A 12,912-nucleotide genomic window follows, 5' to 3' on the forward strand; every position below is an offset into this window, starting at 1 on the left:
CAGGCTGGCTGGTAAAAGCCAAATATGAAGCAATTCTCAAAGGCCTCTGGGCTAAATTTGCAGGGAAATCATTCATGAGTTTTCCCAGACACTGAGTCCCACAGTACCTGCGTCTGTCTGTTTCCTCCGCCGCCCCTACACCTTCCATTGTTCTGGAAAATGTCCAGATACAATCTCTGCAAAAGCGCGTCTTCTCCTGCTTGTCACGCAGAGCAGCAGGATATGAAAAAGAACGTCACCAATACAACTGCATGGTAATCAAATGCTAAGTATCCTGAAAAAGAATCCTTGCCATTTAGATTTTGAGAAAATAAAAAATAGCAGCAGTGAAACGGGTTTTTGGTTTTTTTTTTTGAACATTGCATTTAAACTCTCGCTACAATTTTCATAAAGTTTCATTATATGCCACAAGGATTACCATTCTGTGCTCTGGTAGCTAAAAAAATTACTCCCTCTGCTTCCTCTCATTGACATTGGAATAGTGCACTGAGTTTATATGCACCCAGGGCTCTCCTGTTTGATGATGTAGCTAGCAAGTACTTAATGTGATGGGATACCTTTCAGAAAAGATTAAGAAAAATGGCCGGGGGAGCAGAGCATCTCTGAGATTTGGTTTTCCAAATTATTAAAGCCAGCAGATCTCTGTAAGCACAACTTGACAAAGCAGCACGCTGTTTCCCTCAGTTGTCCCTTACACTCTTTTAATTGTCCATTCTCCACACTGCCGATGCACGATGCACTTCATGGTAAACTCAACACAGAACCACTGTGCCTTCTCTGCACACAGCTCTACGCAGACCATAAATGTCACCACCAAATTGGTGAGCGTTAGCTCCAACCCTGGCGCATCTCCTTCCTTGAGACATCTGTGTCCCTAAGGATTCCAATCCCGGCTTATAGGAAATCTTGGGAAAAGCAGCCAAGAGCTTTTCCTGCTGAGGCTAGTGGGAGGAGGCCAGTGGGGAAGTGTGCTCGATAAAACTGTCTCAGAAAATAAGTTCCGTCTTAAAAAGCTCATGAAGGGAATGAGAGAGTTATTTCAGTTTCTTAAATGAAAGCACAACCCCAAAAATAAGAAATAAAAGGCCTGTTGATGGAGAAGCTTGAAAGACTGGGAGTTGAGATTATCACGGCAGAAAGATTGCCTGGTAACAGAGCTTTCTTGTATTACACCCAAAGCTGTGTACCATCTGAGGCTGATTCAGGAAAATACTCAAATCTCCTAGTAATTTCCTGCAGACAGGACGTTTAATCATCTCCAAGTCTCCACTGCAAAAGGGGGGGGAAAAAAGAAAGAAAAAAGAAAAAACCTAAACCAAATGATTCACACTCTTAAAACGAATCTGCCTTCAGAACGAGAACCATTTTCTGCTCTTGAAAAGCAGCCACGATTTGTTATTCTAACAAAGTGTTCTTTTCCTCCAAACAGAAATAAAAGTCACTCGAGGAGGGCTTGTACTGATTTCTGTTCTGCATTTCTTGAAACTTCCATTCAGTCAATAGTTTCTCCTGGCAGGTTCTCAGAAATCCAGGGAGAGCTGGGTAGTCAGTGACTAAGAACACAGGATCATTTTTATAAGCCTCCCTTCCCCCACTTTTTGGCCCCATGGGAAGATGTTTTATTGTAGGACGAGCAGAATTAGCTGCACATATAAATTCTTCACTGCTCAGCTCACTTGACACCTTTATCTGAATTGCCCAATGGCTGGGGAGATTTGGCAATGGACGATTTGAAAAGGACATGCCCAAATCCTCCCCAAGCGGTGTTTGTTCACTCTGGACATACAGGGCCATGTCCATCTCTCTAATTATTCAATGAGTTGCACAGATAAAAACATCTGTTTGCAGAAAGCAGGGAACCCAAAGCATACAAATAATTCACACCACCTCAGCAACTAGAAATAAAGCCCAGCCCAGCAAAATGCCGAAATAATTTAATATGGGCAGAAATGGAGTTTGGCAATCCATGCATCAGACTTTGCTCCAATTTTGGAAGGGATTTCTTCCAGCCGTCTCATCTTAAAAAAAACAAAAAAAAACTCTGACCCTTTGCATTAGGCTTCCAACTTCTTGCTTAGTGTTATATGCAAGTGAACAGGCAGATTGGGGAGGGCGAGGAGGGAAGCTAAAACTTTACCTTTTCAGTAAACCTTACCCCCACCCCTCAAACCCTATGGATTCTTTTGGTTTTAGAATTCCCTAGGATACAGCTACCCAGGCACTCCAGATATGCATAATTCCAGTCCTCCTCAGGTCCTGACTCCCCGAAACTGAGGGTGCATTGGAAAAACTGGAAGAGAGGATTCCAATTAACTACCCCCACAAAAAACCTTTCCCCATCCTTTAGACTCCCCTATGTGAACTAGAAGAAGGCCAGAAGAGGGGGGTCTCTCCCCCACTTCTACCCCCAATTCAGAGCTATCACATGAGCAAATGCAGAATTGCTTAATTACGGGGACCTACCAAGGAGAAAAGGCATGAATATTAAAAGTTCTAGGAAGGCAAACAATAAGGAGTGTGGGGAGAAGTCCTTCATTTTTTTAAATAATTTTTCTGAAGACACTGAACATATTTTTTGATAGTGTAAGGAAAATAAGTAAGTAGGTCATTAGCAATAAATGCATTTTAAATATGTGAGGAAAATGAATCATAAGAGAATAATGACTGTTTAAAAAGCAAGTTCGGAGAAGTTTAAATGTTTCCCCCAAAGTCGTCCTAATACAGTCGCAACAATACCCCCACCTCCTGGTACCGTCATTTTTATTACTGGTTAATAAAGTGGCTGCGCAATAGCCGGCAGACAGCTCAACATGATCCCTCGGTCCCCTCCCTAGAGCTCACGACCGCCTGTCTCTGTGTGGCCAGGCGCATCACTGCCAGAGGTCAGTGTCCCGGCTCCAGGCCCCTTTCCCTGGGAGGGTCGGGAAAAGCAGGAGCAAAGGCGCCCCAGCGCCCCCCCTCCGTGCGCCCCGGCCACAGGAGGGCCACTTACCCGGCTCAGCCTTGCATCGCCCGCCGCTGCGGCGCCTCCGCCGGCGGGGAACTGGGAGTGGGGGGGGGGGAGGGGGGCGGCTAAGAAGCCCGGCGGGGCGTCCGCCGCCAACTGCCGGGAGCCAGAGGGGGCCCTGCAGGGGCTCCGCGCAAGGGGGGTGACATTCCCGGGGCTGTGGCCCTGATCCGGCGGCCAGGATAACCGCTCAGGTCCCGGGGAGAGAAGCTTCAAGCTCTCCAGGCTGCCTCCCTGCTGCTTAAAGGGACGCCTCTCCACCTCCCACTCCGCTTATTGGTGAAAATCCTGAGCCACAGGCCAATCCTAGGCCTGTTCCCAAATTGAGATTTCAATCAAGGAAGCTACTGCTTTAAAATTAGAAAAGGCTGATGGGTGGTGGTGGTGCTGGTGGGGTGGGGTGGGGTGGGGTGGGGTGGGCTGGAGGGGGTTCAACCACCTTTCAGAAGCAGAAGGACACAGGCTCTCTGGCTTTTGCATGTAGAGGTCCTGAGAGCTGGCTGTGGCTGGAAGAGCAAGATCATACTGTAAAGAGCACTGGAGGAAGACAAGGAGCCCGCTGGACCCTCGTCCTTCACCCCTCTGGTCCATCTCCCCCCAGCTCACTCATCGTTCAAGGGTCATCCAGTTGATCCCAGATGTTGGAGACCCTCTATGCCTGGGAAGAGCCTCCAAGCTCTGTGCTTCTAAAGCTTCCCCATTATCTCCCCTTCCAGACACTCATCACGCTTTTTTAGCTTAATCTGTCTCTGCCTTCACACTGCATGTTCCACCAGAGCAGAAATGATTTCACCGATAATCACACTATTACTCCCTGCCTGGAACACTGTGAGCTCTCAGGAAATATCTGAGGAAGGAGGGAAGGGAGGGAGGGAGGGAGGAAGGAAGGAAGGAAGGGAGGGGAGGGAAGGAAGGAAGGGGGGAAGGAAGGGGGAGAGAGGGAAAGAAGGAAGGAAGGAAGGAAGGGAGGGAGGGAGGGAGGGAAGAAGGGAGGGAGGGAGATGTCCTGCATCGTCTGTGACAATACAAATGTTAATTAAAAGGTAGTATTCAGGAGTCCAGGCACTGATTTCAGACACAATTGTACCCAAATGCAGCCTCTGCTTCTTGCTAGTTATGTAAATAACCTGTACTCAGTGTCCTGGTCCGTAGAGCAAGATGCTGTCTCCTGTCTCACAGAGCTGTTGTCAAGATTGCATTAGCTCTTGTCTGGAGTAGAGGAGGTTCTCAGTCAATAGCTTCAATAGCTGTTGTTATTACTGAAATCAAAATACATCTGCTTGAGGTTGGGACTGGTCTGACTGCTGGTTTGTCTTTTTGGTAAGTACCCAGTCATTCATGAAACAGATCTGAGTTCAGTGCAGATTCAGCACCAGGCCCCACGCAGGGTGCCAGAGTCACCAATGAATGATAACACCCTTGACGGCAAGGAATTTATAGTGGGACTGGAGTGGGGGAGAGGGGTGCAGGAATTAGCCAGGGTTTTCCAGAGAAACAGAACCAATGGGATATACATAAATTTGAGATTTATTAAAGGAATTGGCTCTCATAGTCATGGAGCCTGAGAAGTCCCATGATACACAGTTTGCAACCTGGAGAACGGGAAGCATAATTCAGTCCAGGAGGGAAGGTCTGAGAATCAGGAGCCAAGGGTGTAAGCCTTGGTCTGTGTCTGAAAGCCTGAGAACCAGGAACAGTGCTGTCTGAGGGCAGGGGAATATGGATGTCTCCGCTCAAATAGAGAGAACACTGACCATTCCTCCACGTTTTTGTTCTACTTAGCACTCAAAGTAATGGGTGATGCTCACCTGCATTGATGAGGGCAATCTCTGTGAAGTCTACTAATTCAAATGTTAATCTCTTCTGGAAACAAACTTGCAGACACACCCAAAATAATGTTGTACCAGTCATCTGGGCATACCTTAGCCCAGTCAAGTAGACACATAAAATTAACCATCATAGGGTAGGGGAGAAGAGAGAAAAACAGAGAAACAGGTCAACAAAGAAAACTACATGAAATGATACACAAGCAAAGACTTACGTACAGGAATGTCTATTGGAAGATAGTTTGTAATCTCAAAATAACTGAAAAAATTATCCAATAGGGGACATTGTTAAATAAATTATAGTACCTCCATTTAATGGGATACCATGCAGTCATGACAAGAAAAGAGGTGGAGCTGAGTGCACTAATATATGATGAACTCCAAAACATATTGCTGAGTGCAGTGTAGAAGGTAAAATATATTCTCACCAGCATAAATAAATCTTCATGCATTATGTCTACATATGCATGCTGTTTATACATAAAATGCCTCTAGGATGATAACTCAGAGAATGATAAAGGTTATTACATCTAGCAAGGTGATCTGAGAAGTTCACAGGTTGAAGACAGGAAGGAGACTAATATTTCATAACATGGCCTTGTGTATTATTTGATTATTTTACCATGAACTTGTAGTAAGGTCTTAGTTCTGGGCAATCTGGCAAATGATGAAAATTCCCACCCTTCAAACACCTAGATACGCTGGATAAAATATTTAATAAATTCTTTAAGTGCTTAACCCGCAATAAGGAGAGGAAAACACCCAAGTAGTAGAAATAAAGAGGTATCCAAAGAAAAAAATGGTAAGCATGTAAACTCATGAGGTAGAGGGAAAGGTGGTGGCAGCAGGGGGAAAGTCTGTCTTGTTTCCCTAGGGACTAAGGTTTTAATGCCCATGCAGGACAGGAGACAAGGCCTTGGGATAAGGAGATGCAGGAAGTTGTTATGTGACCCCTGCAGAAAACCAGGAATACTCACTGAGGGTTGCACCCGCGAAGAACAAATAGCAGATTAGAAAAACTGTCGACCAGCCCAATGAAACCTGTCTATCTTTAGGGATAGGAGGGAAAAGTTTAAGCTAAGAATTAGGAACCCCAGGCCTGTGCCTTTCTTGAGAGTAGAGTACGAATAACCGAGGTCAGAACCAGGAAACCCTAACTGAAAAATAAATATAAAATTGGTCCTCTTCATGATCTGCCTTACAGAGGCAGATCAAAAATTGCCTCAGAGAGCCAATATGTGGCCCTCAAAAACATGAGCTCCCACGAGTAAATTACAGGACACCCAGGAAACTGATAAGAACCATGTCAACAACTATGAGGATGAGAGCTCAAGAGTTTAGGGTCATGAAATACCATTCTGAAAAAGAACACGCAATAAAGTCTACAATGATTAAAAACATGAAAGCTAGAATTGAAAGCCTAAAAGGGAATAAGAAGTGATTTCTATCTCTCCTCACTGATTCACTGACATTAAAAACTCGACTGATGGATTAAGCAGGAGGTCAGATACTCCTGAAGAGAGAAATAAAGACCTCAGGACAGAACAAATGAGGCACAAAGGAATAAAGAGTTGAAAAAGATGCAAGAGAGGGTAAGAGATACAGAGAAGAGAATGAGAAGGCCCAACCTATGTCTAATAGGAGTCTCATAGGGAGAAAAGAGAGAAATTGGGGAGAGGCATAATAGCTGAGAAATTTCTAGAATTTATAAAACTCATGAATTCTCAGATTCAAGAAACACAAGGTATCTGAAGCAGGATAAATAAACATAAGAACATCTGCATGTATTAATTATTCATAAAAGTACAGTTAATAAAACAGTGAAGTGTTAAAAAAAAATGGAACGGTTTAATAATGCAAAGACAGAGGGAAGCAGGAGGCACTTAACAGAACAGCAGAGAGGCAACTCTACCATTCCACATTTAGAGCTGGATTACATTTCCCTAAATCCTTCCTCCTCAAATACAGTGAAGTCTAAACTACAGTAGACTGTTGAAGGCCTGGCTGTACGTTATACGTGGTGCCCAGGTAAGAAGGCAAAGTGGCAGAGGTCTCCTAGGAAAGATGGGCTCATTCAGCCATCAGACAAAAGTGGGGGGCGGGGTGGCAGCAGAGAAACTGCCCATCACAGAACAGAGAATATCATAACAAGGGAGTATAAACTGCTATGGAAACACAGAGGAGGAACATCCCAACCAGCCTTGCAGGGGGGAGGTATTTCCTCAAGGAAGGCTTCCTGGAGGAAGTAACATCTGCACTGACAGAGCTGGTATCGTCGGGAGGAAAAGACTTTAGAGTTAGGCCTGGCTTTAAATCCCAGGACTGCCACTTATTATTAGCTTGTGACTTTGGCCAAGTGACATAACTTTTCCAAGGCTCACTTATCTCATGTATGAAATGGAATTCATATCACTAGTCTTGGGGTTGTTTTGAGGCTTAGGGGTAATATATATAAAGCATTTAGCAGAATGCCCTGTCTATAAGTGATTTTCCATTAAATGGGCTACTAGTATTCTCATTAGATGAAATACAGTGCTTGGAGGGGGAAAAAAAAAAAGCCTCTGTTTTTTAAAAGATGATTTTTTTCTAAAAGTTAAAGAAGACAGAGGTTTGCAGAAGTTTCATCAAACTACCTTGAGGAATATGAAGTATTCACTGAGTATCTACCCTGCAAAAGGCATATTACCAGGCTATCAAAATATAGAAAGTTATCAGATCTGGTCCTTTCCATAAGGAACCTAAAATCTACTTCCCAAAAAGTAACTCAAGGCCACATATCTTGTGTCAAATACACGAATCCCCGGGGTGTTAAATACTGAAATGGGCAGAATTCCTATCTAGAGCATTCCCAGCCACAAGTCAAGTTGCAAGAATTCAGAGTCCAGCAGGGGAAGGATTAAATGGACCCCCCTCTGTATTATTCAATAGGTTTATGAATGACTGGGACAATGGATGGAGGGGAAACTCATCAAGTCCAGCTAAGGATGCTAAGTCGCCTGGCTCTGCCAATGCTTGGTGGATAAAAGCACACAATGATCTAGCCGGTCTGCAGGAATGGCCAGAATGAAAGCAGACAAAATTCCGTCGTGGTAATGGTTGTGCCTGCCCTTTGGAAGAAGCACTGAACTGTACAATCTTAGGGAGGGAGGAAAGAACTGGCCAAGGACATGCTTTCTATTCATCCCTGCGTGCACCATGTAACAAACATTTATGGAATGTCTACTGTGAGAAAGGGTTTGCCTTATCAGCTGGATAACCATGGAAAAAACATGACTAAAACACAATGCCTGCCTTCAAGGAGCATAAAATAGAGTGATCTGAAATCCTCTGCACTTGAAACTACCCATGGCCTCCAACATTCTTCCTTCTACCATGAAATGGTGATATAACCTTTACCAATTAAACACCATCTTGTTGCAGAATGGCAAATAGATTTCATCTCTTGGACTAACACTGATTGATTAGCCGTGGCTTCCTGGAGTGCTGACTTGACAAGAAGTCTGAGACTACATTTGACAGGCAAGCATGCTGTGATTGATTAGTGATGTCTGTCATGTGGACGGGAAAGGAGTGACAGCACTAGGCTGTAAATTTGACATCTCTCATCCAGTTCAACCCCCTCGTTCCACAGATGAGAAAACAGAACAGATCTTTCTTTCTTCCTATGGCATTATAAATTCAGCAACTCTAGCAAGGGCAACCGAGGAGAACCTCCATATCTGAAATGTTGCTGAGAGAGAAAAAAACATCTATGGCTTAGAATATTTCTGATGAGCTTTTAACATGTGCACTCGAATCCTTTAAGAGGCTTTATATTCTGTAGCAAACTGACTAAATGGAGGAAGCTACCAACTTTGATCTGGTTAGCTGAAAAGGGCGTCTCTCCACCCCCCAGACATACACAAGATCAAATTAAACATATATCATTTGAATATGCTTGATGATTTAAAACGTATTGGGGGACGGAAATGTCTCTAAAGCATATTTCAGAAACACAACATGAATAAATACATAGAACAGCAATTAACATGTTATCTAAGACAGGACGAAGATTTTTATCATTTTATTCTATTAAATGGTATTGATATCATCAGCCAAAGAAAAGAATAGCCCTTATTTATTTTCACAGAGACACCTTATATCCTGGGGACTCTGTAACACTAACTAAGGAGATAGGGTCTGTCCCTGTTAAGCACTTCCACGCCCAATCAATCAACACTCACAGCCATCACCCTGCCCAATCACAAAGAATCCAGGCTGATTTGCTGCAAAGGACAAAATAGTAAAAACGGACAACAGATAAGCAGAAAGCTCAACCCCAGCCTGATTCAGATACAAAGAACAAATTGTAGCATTTGATTAATATGCCAGCTCTTTCCTGTCATGCCAACTGCAAAGTGAATTTTACAGAAAACCAACTCTTTGAGAAATAGTTCTAATTAATTCAGTTACATAAACTCCAATGAAATATTAGGGGGAGGGTATGAGGGGAGAGAGAGAAAGAGAATATGAGGATGAGGAGGATGAGGAGGGATTGACGGAAGGAAGGAAGGAGGCAGGGAGGGAGGGAATGAATGAATGAATGAATGGATGAATGAATGAATGAATGAATGGGAGAACATGAATGGATGTTCTGGAGACTACTAGGTTTACCTTAAGGGCCCAAAAAGGTATCTTCTGACTCAAGAAGACAGCAAACCTATTTATATTTCAATTGAACACACTCTTAAAGGTTTGGATAAGAAATTAAAAGGTAACCTACCACAAACGACTCCTTAATGCATAAATTAGCCAGGCTAGTCCCCCCCCACCCCCGCAAGCCTCACTCATTTGCATACCACCGATAGGATTTCTGCCAAATCTGCTTTTAGTAAGTACCATGTTCATAATTTGTTAAACTGAATATGACCTGTATTATTATTTAGAATGAAATTGTGGTATATCCATATAATGGACTACTAACCAGCAATTAAAAGGACTGAACGTACACAACAAGATGGATGAATCTCAAATGCATTATGCTAAGAAAAAGCCAGACTGAAAAGGCTACATATTAGAGGATTCCATGACATGACATCCCAAAAGGGCAAAATTATAGGAACACAAAGTTGATCAGTAGTTGCCAAAGGTTGGAGGTGGCAGGCAGGATTCAGTAGCATGAGAAAATTTTGGAAGGTGATAGAACTGATCTGTATCTTGACTGGGGGAGTGGTTACATGACTATGCATTTGTAAAAATCATGAAACTGTAAACCCAAGAGTGAATTTTACTGTATGCAAATGGGAAAAGTGAAAAAAAACAAAACAAAACAGATAAAAGACCAAAAGTCAAAATCATCCCTCGTATCACTTTGGTTTTAATTATTCTGTATTAAATATTTTTCTGTTGTCTCATTTTTATAAAGATGTTTAACAAGTCACTCAAAAAAACAGTTACTTAGGAACTGTGGCCTAAGGCTGTAACCCTCACATTGCTCCTTCTTCACTAAAAAGGGAGATGATCAAGTTTTAGAAAAGTGGCAACTCTACCCACCCCCCACATGAGATCCCCTTCTTGATGTACCTACAAGGTTTAGAAGATTGGAAAGAGAATTTTTAAGGATGTGTGACTCAGTGTTGGTTAATGACCTGACTCTGTACCACCCCAAACCACCTCACATTTTGGGAAATGGTGCTATAGATTGGAAGCTCCATTGGGGATTGTCTCTGTCTTGTCTTTCACAGCATCCTCAGGGCAAACATAGTAAGCACTTGACGAATATTCATAAAATAAAGGAAATGAACCTTTTTACTGTGTCCCACACTCCAGCCCTCCAGGAAGGAAAGCTCCTGAGGCAGCTCAGTTCATCACTGGACAGCTGGCTCCTAGATTAAGTTCTTCCTTCCAGTAAACTGGCAGCCAACACTCTACCAATATGGATCACAGAGAGCCAGTGCAGCCCTCTTTCCCACTCAACATCCTTCAGAAACCCAAACCTTGTCTTCTGTCAACTTACTTCTATTAACTGTTCCTCATGGGACATGGTTTCCAACTCATTGAGACCCCAACCACTCAAAATAGAGTGGCTGTGGGGAAAATTTGCCCCTGTGTTTTTAGGAATATTCTTTTGTAGGTATATGCCACTTGCAACCATACTGACCTGTATCCAGATTTTTGGGGAGAAGTCCATTACTCTGGCATTTGGAAAACAAAGAAGCATTATGCAAATGACCACCCCTCCCCATTTCCTCAGACTCTGTCCTTTTATAAACTCTCTCATTAAATCCTTGCAACAGCCCTTTGAAGCAGGGATTATGATGACCTCCATTTTTCAGAGGAAGAAACTGAGGCACAGCAGAGTTTAGTCAACTGCCTCTAGTAACACAGCTTGTACGTGGCAGGGATGGGATTCAAACCCAGGCAGTTCTGTTTCCAGATCCTTGAGACGTACCTGCTTGCATGTACCTATCACTGGCCAATATGTAGATGCTGGTCACCAAAGACATTCAGAAGAGAGGCAGAGAGGAAACTGAGCACTGTAGTTTACTACTATGAACTTTTCATGCACTCATACACTTACCCATCCGCCTGTCTAACTTATACTTACTGAGTATCTACTATATACAGGCATTATGGTAATAAGCTTTGGGGACACAGATACAAAAAAGACACAGGTGACACTCAAAAGGAACCCATAGTCCAGTGGGAAAGAGACAGATCTATCACACATACATACATCCAACAAAGCCCTGAGTGATTAATGTATCCCAGGTATGAAGAAGTGCTACGGAGGAAGTAACTTGGACCAACCAGCACAAGAAGGTGATGTTGGCAGCAAGTCTTGAAGAATGAGTAGGAACTCCTGAGATGGTAAAGCGAAGAAGTATAGCCAAGCAGATACAACAGTATGATGAAAATTCAGGAGGCTAGAGAGAGACCCTGGGGGGGCAGGGGAGAGACTCTTTTCATAAGGCAAATCAACCTTGGCACTGGGACACTGGGGGCCAGATAATTCTTTGTTATGGGGGTTGTTCTGTGCATGCAGGATGGTCAGCAGCATCTCCAGCTTCCACCTGCCACATGCCAGGAGTATCCTCTCTAGATGTGATGACCCAAAGTATCTCCAGATATTGCCATGTGTTTCTGAGCAGCTCATCCCACTGAGAATGTGGACGGATGGGAAAGCATGTATGTACGTGAGAGAGAGAGAAAGAAGAGCTTGCCAGTAGACTAAAACAACACAGAGAGGTAGTTTGGTTCTAGATGGTGAAATCAGACAGTCGGTCAGACTTCTCCAGTTCTAAGTCACCATCTGGCCACTCTGAAGCTCATTTCCTTTAAAAGGGCCTCCTCCCAATTCCAGACTGTGCATGCGATCCACACAGAAGCCATTATTTTGATAATTTGGTTACCAGCTTGGACATTTCATGCCTTCTACCTAATCATATGGTAGGCAGAATTTGGAGATGGCCCCCAGGATTCCTGGCCTGGGGATACACACATACACTCCCCTGGTTTTCCAACCAAACACGATCATAGGAGCTTCTGGGAAGGGATTTTACTGCTGTAATTGGGGTCCCAAATCAGTTGACCCTAAGATAAGGAGATTACCCTCAGTGAGCCTGACCTAATCTTAGGAGCCCTTTAAAAAGACTAGGATCGGGCGCCTGGGTGGCTCAGTTGGTTAAGCGATTGCCTTCGGCTCAGGTCGTGATCCTGGAGTCCCGGGATCGAGTCCCGCATCGGGCTCCCTGCTCGGCAGGGAGTCTGCTTCTCCCTCTGACCCTCCTCCCTCTCATGCTCTCTGTCGCTCATTCTGTCTCAAATAAATAAATAAATAAATAAATAAATAAATAAATAAATAAATAAATAAAAATAAAAAGACTAGGATCTTTCTGGAGACACAGATTCAAAGAGAGAGGGACCCCTGATGAGAGGGAGGCTGTCAGTCACTGGTTCTGCGGATGGAGGAACACGTGGCAAGGACCTAGCAGTTCCCCTTGAATTGCTGAGAGTGGCCCCCAGTTGACAGCTAGCAGGGAAACAGGGAGCTCTGTTCTTTACCCAGCACAAGGAACTGAATTCTGCCAACGATTTACA

At 43.7% G+C, this 12,912-nt stretch overlaps 1 protein-coding gene across 2 annotated transcripts in view; it reads right to left on the reverse strand.

Moving 5' to 3' along the window:
- Window positions 1–12,912, reverse strand: part of PRICKLE2 (prickle planar cell polarity protein 2) — a 316,927-nt gene that overhangs the window by 150,865 nt on the left and 153,150 nt on the right. Inside the window, exon 1 of one of the 2 annotated variants that reach the window (XM_081801448.1) lies at window positions 2,993–3,238. The exons of the other annotated variant lie outside the window; for it this stretch is intronic. The gene's annotated coding sequence lies outside the window, so the exon portion shown is untranslated. Of the gene's footprint in view, window positions 1–2,992; window positions 3,239–12,912 lie in introns of those variants that run through there. 2 annotated transcript variants of the gene reach the window in all.

Source organism: Leptonychotes weddellii, chromosome 1 (assembly GCF_054177405.1).
Source record: "Leptonychotes weddellii isolate Sample4059 chromosome 1, ASM5417740v2, whole genome shotgun sequence".
NCBI classification, from domain to species: domain Eukaryota; kingdom Metazoa; phylum Chordata; class Mammalia; order Carnivora; family Phocidae; genus Leptonychotes; species Leptonychotes weddellii.